The sequence below is a fragment of the Triticum dicoccoides genome, chromosome 7B (genome assembly GCF_002162155.2).
Source record: "Triticum dicoccoides isolate Atlit2015 ecotype Zavitan chromosome 7B, WEW_v2.0, whole genome shotgun sequence".
NCBI lineage: Eukaryota > Viridiplantae > Streptophyta > Magnoliopsida > Poales > Poaceae > Triticum > Triticum dicoccoides.
The window spans coordinates 665,901,347-665,911,555 of NC_041393.1; positions in this window are offsets into that span (position 1 = coordinate 665,901,347).

Consider the following 10,209-nt stretch of genomic DNA (forward strand, 5'->3'; position numbering starts at 1 on the left):
GGAAGCGGTCACTGGAAGCGGAACTGCCCTAAGTACTTAGCGGATAAGAAGGCCGGCAAAACAAAAGGTATATGTGATATACATGTAATTGATGTGTACCTTACTAGTGCCCGTAGTAGCTCCTGGGTATTTGATACCGGTGCAGTTGCTCACATTTGTAACTCAAAGCAGGGGCTGCGGAATAAGTGGAAACTGGCAAAGGACGAGGTGACGATGCGCGTCGGGAATGGTTCCAAGGTCAATGTGGTCGCCGTTGGCACGCTACCTCTGCATCTCCCTTCGGGATTAGTTTTAAACCTTAATAATTGTTATTTAGTGCCAGCTTTGAGCATGAACATTGTATCGGGATCTCGTTTAATTCGAGATGGCTACTCTTTTAAATCTGAGAATAATGGTTGTTCCATTTTATGAGAGATATGTTTTATGGTCATGCTCCTATGGTGAATGGTTTATTCTTTATGAATCTCGAACGTGATGCTACACATGTTCATAATGTGAGTACCAAAAGAAGTAAGGTTGATAATGATAGTCCCACATACCTGTGGCACTGCCGCCTTGGTCACATAGGTGTCAAACGCATGAAGAAGCTCCATGCTGATGTACTTTTAGAGTCTCTTGATTATGAATCATTTGACACATGCGAACCATGCCTTATGGGTAAAATGACCAAGACTCCGTTCTCAAGAACAATGGAGCGAGCAACCGACTTATTGGAAATCATACATACTGATGTGTGCGGTCCAATGAGTGTTGAGGCTCGCGGTGGCTATCGTTATGTTCTCACCCTCACTGATGATTTAAGTAGGTATGGGTATAGCTACTTAATGAAACACAAGTCTGAAACCTTTGAAAAGTTCAAGGAATTTCAGAGTGAGGTTGAAAATCAACGTGACAGGAAAATCAAGTTTCTACGATCAGATCGTGGAGGAGAATACTTGAGTCACGAGTTTGGCACACACTTAAGAAAATGTGGAATAGTTTCACAACTCACGCCGCCTGGAACACCTCAGCGTAATGGTGTGTCCGAACGTCGTAATCGCACTCTATTAGATATGGTGCGATCTATGATGTCTATTACCGATTTACCGCTATCCTTTTGGGGCTATGCTTTAGAGACTGCCGCATTCACTTTAAATAGGGCTCCGTCGAAATCCGTTGAGATGACACCGTATGAATTATGGTTTGGGAAGAAACCTAAGCTGTCGTTTCTAAAAGTTTGGGGATGCGATGCTTATGTCAAGAAACTTCAACCTGAAAAGCTCGAACCCAAGTCGGAAAAATGCGTCTTCATAGGATACCCAAAAGAAACTATTGGGTACACCTTCTACCTCAGATCCGAAGGCAAGATCTTTGTTGCCAAGAATGGGTCCTTTCTGGAGAAAGAGTTTCTCTCGAAAGAAGTAAGTGGGAGGAAAGTAGAGCTTGATGAAGTATTACCTCTTGAACCGGAAAATGGCGCAACTCAAGAAAATGTTCCTGAGGTGCCTGCACCGACTAGAGAGGAAGTTAATGACAATGATCAAGATACTTCTGATCAAACCCCTACTGAAATTCGAAGGTCCACAAGGACACATTCCGCACCAGAGTGGTACGGCAACCCTGTCTTGGAAATCATGCTGTTAGACAACGGTGAACCTTCGAACTATGAAGAGGCGATGGCGGGCCCGGATTCCGACAAATGGCTAGAAGCCATGAAATCCGAGATAGGATCCATGTATGAAAACAAAGTATGGACTTTGACTGACTTGCCCGTTGAGCGGCGAGCCATAGAAAATAAATGGATCTTTAAGAGGAAGACAGACGCGGATGGTAATGTGACCATCTAGAAAGCTCGGCTTGTCGCTAAGGGTTATCGACAAGTTCAAGGGGTTGACTACGATGAGACTTTCTCACCGGTAGCGAAGCTGAAGTCCGTCTGAATCATGTTAGCAATTGCCGCATTCTATGATTACGAAATATGGCAAATGGACGTCAAAACGGCATTCCTTAATGGTTTCCTTAAGGAAGAATTGTATATGATGCAGCCGGAAGGTTTTGTCGATCCTAAGAATGCTGACAAGTGTGCAAGCTCCAACGCTCGATTTATGGGCTGGTGCAAGCATCTCGGAGTTGGAACATTCGCTTTGATGAGATGATCAAAGCGTTTGGGTTTACACAGACTTATGGAGAAGCCTGCGTTTACAAGAAAGTGAGTGGGAGCTCTGTAGCATTTCTCATATTATATGTAGATGACATACTTTTGATGGGAAATGATATAGAACTCTTGGACAGCATCAAGGCCTACTTGAATAAAAGTTTTTCAATGAAGGACCTTGGAGAAGCTGCTTATATATTAGGCATCAAAATCTATAGAGATAGATCGAGACGCCTCATAGGTCTTTCACAAAGCACATACCTTGATAAGATATTGAAGAAGTTCAATATGGATCAATCCAAGAAGGGGTTCTTGCCTGTGTTACAAGGTATGAAATTGAGCTCAGCTCAATGTTCGACCACGGCAGAAGATATAGAAGAGATGAGCGTCATCCCCTATGCCTCAGCCATAGGTTCTATTATGTATGCCATGCTGTGTACCAGACCTGATGTTAACCTTGCCGTCAGTTTGGTAGGAAGGTACCAAAGTAATCCCGGCAAGGAACACTGGACAGCGGTCAAGAATATCCTGAAGTACCTGAAAAGGACTAAGGAAATGTTTCTCGTTTATGGAGGTGACGAAGAGCTCGTCGTAAAGGGTTACGTCGACGCTAGCTTCGACACAGATCTGGATGACTCTAAGTCACAAACCGGATACGTGTATATTTTGAATGGTGGGGCAGTAAGCTGGTGCAGTTGCAAGAAAAGCGTCGTGGCGGGATCTACATGTGAAGCGGAGTACATGGCAGCCTCGGAGGCAGCACATGAAGCAATATGGGTGAAGGAGTTCATCACCGACCTAGGAGTCATACCTAGTGCGTCGGGGCCGATCAAGCTCTTCTGTGACAACACTGGAGCTATTGCACTTGCCAAGGAGCCCAGGTTTCACAAGAAGACAAGGCACATCAAGCGTCGCTTCAACTCCATTCGTGAAAATGTTCAAGATGGAGACATAGAGATTTGTAAAGTACATACGGACCTGAATATAGCAGATCCGTTGACTAAACCTCTCCCTAGAACAAAACATGATCAACACCAGAATTCCATGGGTGTTCGATTCATCACAATGTAACTAGATTATTGACTCTAGTGCAAGTGGGAGACTAACTATGCCCTAGAGGCAATAATAAAAGCATTATTATTATATTTCCTTGTTCATGATAATTGTCTTTATTCATGCTATAATTGTGTTATCCGGAAATCGTAATACATGTGTGAATAACAAACACCAACATGTCCCTAGTGAGCCTCTAGTTGACTAGCTCGTTGATCAACAGATAGTCATGGTTTCCTGACTATGGACACTGGATGTCATTGATAACGAGATCACATCATTGGGAGAATGATGTGATGGACAAGACCCAATCCTAAACATAGCATAAGATCGTATAGTTCGTTTGCTAGAGTTTTCCAATGTCAAAGTATCTTTTCCTTAGACCATGAGATCGTGTAACTCCCGGATACCGTAGGAGTGCTTTGGGTATGCCAAACGTCACAACGTAACTGGGTGACTATAAAGGTAGACTACGGGTATCTCCGAAAGTGTCTGTTGGGTGACATGGATCAAGACTGGGATTTGTCACTCCGTATGACGGAGAGGTATCACTGGGCCCACTCGGTAATGCATCATCATAATGAGCTCAGAGTGACCAAGTGTCTGGTCACGGGATCATGCATTACGGTACGAGTAAAGTGACTTGCCGGTAACGAGATTGAACGAGGTATTGGGATACCGACGATCGAATCTCGGGCAAGTAACATATCGATAGACAAAGGGAATAGCGTACGGGATTGATTGAATCCTCGACATCGTGGTTCATCCGATGAGATCATCGTGGAGCATGTGGGAGCCAACATGGGTATCCAGATCCCGCTGTTGGTTATTAACCGGAGAGTCGTCTCGGTCATGTCTGCTTGTCTCCCGAACCCGTAGGGTCTACACACTTAAGGTTCGGTGACGCTAGGGTTATGAAGATATGTATATGTAGAAACCCGAATGTTGTTCGGAGTCCCGGATGAGATCCCGGACGTCACGAGGAGTTCCGGAATGGTCCGGAGGTAAAGAATTATATATTGGAAGTGCTATTTCGGGCATCGGGACAAGTTTCGGGGTTATCGGTATTGTACCGGGACCACCGGAAGGGTCCCGGGGGTCCACCGGGTGGGGCCACCTGTCCCGGGGGGCCACATGGGCTGTAGGGGGTGCGCCTTGGCCTAGATGGGCCAAGGGCACCAGCCCCTATAGGCCCATGCGCCTAGGGTTTCCACCATGGAAGAGTCCATGTGGTGGAAGGCACCCCTAGGTGCCTTGGAGGGGAGGGAAACCTCCCCTTGGCCGCCGCCCCCCCTAGTAGATCTCATCTACTAGGGCCGGCGCCCCTCCCTGGCACCCCTATATATAGTGGGGGGAGAGGAGGGATTACACACCAGCCCCTGGCGCCTCCATCTCCCTCCCGTTACGTCTCTCCCTCGTAGTCTCGGCGAAGCCCTGCTGCTGTGACGCCCTGCATCCACCACCACGCCGTCGTGCTGCTGGATCTTCATCAACCTCTCCTCTCCCCTTGCTGGATCAAGAAGGAGGAGACGTCTCCCGTCCCGTACGTGTGTTGAACGCGGAGGTGCCGTCCGTTCGGCGCTGGTCATCGGTGATTTGGATCACGTCGAGTACGACTACATCATCACCGTTCTTTTGAACGCTTCCGTGCGCGATCTACAAAGGTATGTAGATGCATCTAATCACTCGTTGCTAGATGAACTCCTAGATGATCTTGGTGAAACGAGTAGGAAATTTTTTGTTTTCTGCAACGTTCCCCAACAATCACGTGATCCACTTGTATGTTTTGGTGATCAACTTGTGGGTTCCGCCCATGAACCTATGCATAGGGGTTGGCACACATTTTCGTCTTGACTCTCCGGTAGAAACTTTGGGGCACTCTTTCAAGTACTTTGTGTTGGTTGAATAGATCAATCTGAGATTGTGTGATGCATATCGTATAATCATGCCCACAGATACTTGAGGTGACAATGGAGTATCTAGGTGACATTAGGGTTTTGGTTGATTTGTGTCATTAAGGTGTTATTCTAGTATGAACTCTATGATAGATTGAACGGAAAGAACAGATTCGTGTTATTTTACTACGGACTCTTGAATAGATCGAGCAAAAAGGATAACTTTGAGGTGGTTTGTACCCTACCATAATCTCTTCGTTTGTTCTCCGCTATTAGTGGCTTTGGAGTGACTCTTTGTTGCATGTTGAGGGATAGTTATATGATCCAATTGTGTTATTATTGTTGAGAGAACTTGCACTAGTGAAAGTATGAACCTTAGGCCTTGTTTCTTAGTATTGCAATACCGTTTACGCTCACTTTTATCATTAGTTACCTTGCTGTTTTTATATTTTCAGATTACAAAAACCTATATCTACTATCCATATTGCACTTGTATCACCATCTCTTCGCCGAACTAGTGCACCTATACAATTTACCATTGTATTGGGTGTGTTGGGGACACAAGAGACTCTTTGTTATTTGGTTGCAGGGTTGTTTGAGAGAGACCATCTTCATCCTACGCCTCCCACGGATTGATAAATCTTAGGTCATCCACTTAAGGGAAATTTGCTACTGTCCTACAAACCTCTGCAATTGGAGGCCCAACAATGTCTACAAGAAGAAGGTTGTGTAGTAGACATCAAGCTCTTTTCTGACGCCGTTGCTGCGGAGGTGACTGCTTGAAGGTATATCTTTAGATCTTGCAATCGAATCTTTTTGTTTCTTGTTTTATCACTAGCACAACGTGGTTGATGTAGTCGTACGTCTTCACGATCCGACTGATCCAAGTACCGAACGTACGGCACCTCCGAGTTCAGCACACGTTCAGCTCAATGACGTCCCACGAACTCCGATCTAGCAGAGCTTTGCGGGAGAGTTTCGTCAGCACGACGGTGTGATGACGGTGTTGATGATGCTACTGCTATGATATTACCGAGGTGTAATATGGTGGAGGGGGGCACCGCACACGGCTGGGAGAGATCAACAGATCAACTTGTCTGTCCATGAGGTGCCCCTCCCCCGTATATAAAGGAGTGGAGGAGGGGGAGGGTCGGCCCTCAACTATGGCGCGCCCTGGGGAGTCCTACTCCCACCGGGAGTAGGATTCCCCCCTTCCATGTAGTAGGAGTAGGAGAGAAGGAAAGGGAAAAGAGAAGAGAAGGAAGGAGGGGGCGCAGCCCCTCCCCCTAGTCCAATCCGGACTAGGCCTTGGGGGGCGCACAGCCTCCCCTCTCTCTTTCCCCTAAAGCCCAATAAGGCCCATATACTCCCCGACGAATTCCCGTAACTCTCCGGTACTCCGATAAATACCTGAATCACTCGGAACCTTTCCGATGTCTGAATATAGTCGTCCAATATATTGATCTTTACGTCTCAACCATCTCGAGACTCCTCGTCATGTCCCCGATCTCATCCGGGACTCCGAACTACCTTCGGTTCATCAAAACACATAACTCATAATATAAATCGTCACCGAACGTTAAGCGTGCGGACCCTACGTGTTCGAGAACTATGTAGACATGACCGAGGCACGTCTCCGGTCAATAACCAACAGCAGAACCTGGATGCTCATATTGGCTCCTACATATTCTACGAAGATCTTTATCGGTCAAACCGCATAACAACATACGTTGTTCCCTTTGTCATTGGTATGTTACTTGCCCGAGATTCAATCGTCGATATCTCAATACCTAGTTCAATCTCGTTACCGGCAAGTCTCTTTACTCATTCCGTAATGCATCATCCCGCAACTAACTCATTAGCTACATTGCTTGCAAGGCTTATAGTGATGTGCATTACCGAGAGGGCCCAGAGATACCTCTCCGACAATCGGAGTGACAAATCCTAATCTCGAAATACGCCAACTCAACAAGTACCTTCGGAGACACCTGTAGAGCACCTTTATAATCACCCGGTTACGCTGTGACGATTGGTAGCAGATAAAGTGTTCCTCCGATAAACGAGAGTTGCATAATCTCATAGTCATAGGAACATGTATAAGTCATGAAGAAAGCAATAGCAACATACTAAATGATCAAGTGCTAAGCTAATGGAATGGGTCAAGTCAATCACATCATTCTCTAATGATGTGATCCCGTTAATCAAATGACAACTCATGTATATGGCTAGGAAACTTAACCATCTTTTGATTCAATGAGATAGTCAAGTAGAGGCATACTAGTGACACTTTGTTTGTCTATGTATTCACACATGTACTAAGTTTCCGGTTAATACAATTCTAGCATGAATAATAAACATTTATCATGAAATAAGGAAATAAATAATAACTTCATTATTGCCTCTAGGGCATATTTCCTTCACCTCCATCATGCTGAAGATTTCCTCGACAGACATGTTTACTCAAGCCGCGACAGGCCGGGAAGGGTGTACTCCCATGAACGCCCACAACCTAAAGCTAGCGCCCAAGGGAGGTGCAGGTGGCTGCCGCGGTGGATCAGATTTGTGCAGGGCGCCGGTGAGCTTGAGGTGAGGGTTTATACTTTTTGCAAACATTAATTGAATCACCTGTTCATATATACTTAAGAGAGAGAGAGAGAGAGAGAGAGAGAGAGAGAGAGTGAGAGAGAGAGAGAGAGAGAGAGAGAGAGAGAGAATTCTTAATCTTTGGCTGAATCTCTAAAAAGGTTTTGGAAATCCTAGTTGGGCAAGTTCTCATATGGTGCCGTGCGCGTGTGTGACATGCTACAATTTAGCCTATTTATTAGACTCTCACGCGTGGACCATTGGCCACGTCACGGCAAAGTTCCAGGCTCCATGGTTAGGTTTACCCTTGTTCGTGGCCATCTTCGCTTCATGGTGGCCGCGCGGCCGCTGCCTTCTTCCGGCATGTCCGTTTTGGCAGTTCGTCGCGCTCGGCAGGCTCGTGCAAGGTACGCGGGGCATCACCACCATCGATCATCGCAAGAACCTTTGCCCCGCCATCTTCGCTGATCCATTCTTTCCATACGTGCAGGCCTAAGGGCAGCCGCATGGCGATCGAGAGGCTCACCGACGACCTCCTCGTCCAGATCCTCTCGCGCATACCCGCCAAGGTGGTCTGCCATTGCAAGGCCGTCTCCAAGCGTTGGGTCGATCTCATCGACCACCCCGACCACCGCAAGAGGCTCTCCCAACCGCTGACCGGCTTCTTCTACAACAGCACCAACAAGCACCGCTTCCCGATATCAGCCGTGCACTTCGTCAATGCGTCCAGTAGGGGCTGCCCTTTCATCTGCCCTTCTCTCTCCTTCCTTCCCAGCCACCGCCGCCTCAACCTCTTGGACTGCTGCAATGGCCTCCTCCTCTGCCGCCGGTACGACGCCTCCGCCGGAGGCGACGAGTTCACGTACGTCCTGTGCAACCCCGCCACGGAGGAGTGGGCGGTTGCCTGACCCTGGTCAGGCTGTAGGCAAAGTGGACACGGTGCATTTGGGGTTCGATCCGGCCATGTCCGCCCACTTCCATGTGTTTGTGCTGGATGTGATCCTCTACTTCATCTGAGTGGATGTGTATTCGTCGGAGACTGGCGGATGGATTCACAAGGACAAGGGATTGGACCGAGATTTCAGGATATCCGGTCCTCGACCGACAGTTGTCTTTCTTAACGGCTATTTGCATTTCCGCACTATTTGTGATCGGCGTCCTTGTATAGCTGTCGTGGACACCAAGGGAGAATCATGGTTGAGCTTCGATATCCCTTGTAGCGGTAATGTATTTCTTGATTTCATTCAACAGTTACAGCAGGGTCGCTTACATTATGTCAGCTTGAACACTATTTATAATAATTATTATAGTGATATTCAACTAGAAGTTTACGCTTTCGACGGATATCCCGGCAAAGATTGGAATTTGAAGCACAAAGGTCAAGATGGAGACGTCAAAAAGTTTCGAGGGGTTGCTCAACGTTACTTTGAAATTTGAATGGACTGCGATTGATACAGAATGTAACTTGATCTTCTTCATAGATGGGCCACTTTGTAAAACATTAAGGTGTTATGATATGGATCGTCGGAAAGTGAGAAAGATCATCACCCTCGGGGAGTCCCAGACACCATATCTGCCATATGTGCCGCTATACTCGAGTTAGAATCTTTGCGTTAGTCGCATCAGTCTGAGACCTCCGACTTGTTTTTTACGAGGTGGTTCTTTGATAGGAGTCAGCCGTTTGTGCTATGGAACAGTGGGCTCAGTATGTCAGCTTGGATTTTGTTCTCGGCTTTTTGAACAGGAGTGGTTTAATGTCTGCATGTTTTTAAGTTTGGAGCAAAGGTGGTTCTGTATGGAGGCAACTAGGACGACTTCACTTAGATTAGTTATTTGAATTTGCACTAAACTTTCAGTACTGGCTTCTTCTTATATAGAAATGGTAAATGGCACTGCTACCTCCACGTGTTTGGTTAACCATGTTTTGTGTTTCAGCGAATGTAATGTGTACAACGATAGCTAGTAAAAAAAGCCATGATGAATGTCATGTAGTTTAAACATATATGTTCAGCTTGCAGTTGTGACATTGACCTAGTAAAACGACCCCTTGTTCCATAATGATATAATCTCCTGGCGGTCACTTCCTTTTATCAAACCCATTAGGGCATGCCCAACGGGCTGCCCCATGGTGCTGCTCCGCAGGGCCAGCTCGGCTCGGATCCTGCAATTCAGGTTCGGGTGATGCTTTGGAGAGGAGGCGGTCTCCTGCAGAGGAGTTAGCCGCTCTAGGATAAAAGTAAGGGAAATGTGGGAAAAGGGGAAGAGAGAAGGTGGGGAACGAAGGAAGAAGAGATAGATGGGAAGAAAAGAATTGAGATGAGTCCACTAGGATGACATCTACCTATGCCTGCCTCCATTGGGTGAACAAAAGTGTGAATGGTAGTTTTAATACTTTATGTTTAAACAAAGGCATGGAGCAGCATCAAGGTGATGCCTCCATTGCTCATGCCATTAAGAGTCGCGCAAGGGGCGCCCTCCCGTGCTAGCCACGTCGTCACAAGAAGACAAAAAGAGAAACAAGGTCCACGCTCCTGCACAGCTCGC